The following is a 1,665-nucleotide window of genomic DNA, read 5'->3' as shown; positions in this document are numbered from 1 at the left end:
TTGCTACGCGTCACTTTCGGCTTCTCGCCCCGGTCAATCAGGAGGAGGCTGAAGATTTGGAACCCAGAAAGAAGTCCGGTGGCCCCGGTCCTCCTCTTCTGGGGTCACTCAGCAGCGCTGGCAGCTCCTCCCCACATCGAGTGTCCACGTTGAAGAAAGCTCTCCTAAGGTGGACACCCATGCTTCTGAGTCCTGCATCTGTGTCCATTCACACAAAATGCAGGACTCGGCCCCACCCCCCTGGCGCCACATCATTGGATTTGATTGACAGCAGCGGGAGCCAATGGCTGCGCTGCTATCAATCTATCCAATCAGGACATGAGACACCAGCTAGAGCTGATGTGCTCATTCCCGGCCGCAGGATGACAGCGTTCAGGTAAGTGAAACGGGGAGGCTGGGGGGCTGCAACATTACAGAAGGTTTTTCACCTTAATGCATACAATGCATTAAGGTGAAAAACCTCGAGGGTTAACAACCCCTTTAAGACTCTGTTATATAGCATGTAATGAGTTTTTCATAGCCTAGGTTTAATGGCAATTTAACCCCATTCCTATTCTTGACTTGCACAGGAAACTTGGGAACATAAAGCTTTTTGTATTCTGATGTGCACCAATCTGAATTGCATGTATTATAGATAATTGGCTATTCTTTAATTTTTTTTATAGGTTACCTGTTTAGAGTTACAGAGGAGGTCTTGGGCTAGAATTGTTGCTCATGCTCTAACACACACGGCGATACCTCATATGTGTGATTTGAACGCCGTTTACATATGTGGGTGTGACTTATGTATGCGTTTGCTTCTGTGCATGAGCACGTGGGAACGGGGGCACTTTAAAAAAATCGTATTCTTTATTTTCATTTTATTTTATTTTTTTACACTTTCTCATTACATTTTTTTTTTATTGATCATTTTTATTCTTATTACAAGGAATGTAAACATCCCTTGTAATAGGAATAGTGTGTGACAGGTCCTCTTTATGGAGAGATCTGGGGTCTATAAGACCCCAGATCTCTCCTTCAGGCTGGATAGACCGAGTTAAAAAAACAAAACAGTGTCTCTGCCTTTCCAGCCGTGTCCCTGGCTTTGTTTACTTCCGCTGGCCCGGACGTGACGTCATAACGTCGTGCCCAGGCCTCCGAGGGTCATAGGAATGACTGGGGACCATCTGGTCACCAGAAATCTCTATGCTCAACTTCCAGTGGTGACCCATTCCTGGTTTTTACCCAGGCCTGGGTTCGACCATAAGAACACAATGCTTTTCAAATTAGAATGTGCTATCACCAATCTGACTTGCATGTATCATAGTTAATGGCTGAGCACTGTATGTGTAATAACCATGTGGACTTAATAAATGAATAGGACATGGAGGAGGAGGGAGGGGAGTGTCATTTACCACTCTGTATACATCCACATGTGTGCCTCTATAGTCACGTGGGCTGCACAAATGAGGAAATGAAGAGCTTAGCAGGGAACTGAAATTGAGCATGCTCAGTAGAAGACACCAGCCGGTCTACACAATTTCAGCCTGCATTAGGGACACAGAGAAAGATGGGAGGGACAGCTGAAGGCAGGATCAAGCAGGTATATTTCACGCTACACAGAAATGAATGCTTTAGTGGCTTTATGAGTATGAAGACTCTGTTATATAGTATGTACTGAGTTTT

Source organism: Aquarana catesbeiana, linkage group LG03 (genome assembly GCF_042186555.1).
Source record: "Aquarana catesbeiana isolate 2022-GZ linkage group LG03, ASM4218655v1, whole genome shotgun sequence".
NCBI classification, from domain to species: Eukaryota; Metazoa; Chordata; class Amphibia; order Anura; family Ranidae; genus Aquarana; species Aquarana catesbeiana.
This window is presented reverse-complemented; position numbering follows the sequence as displayed.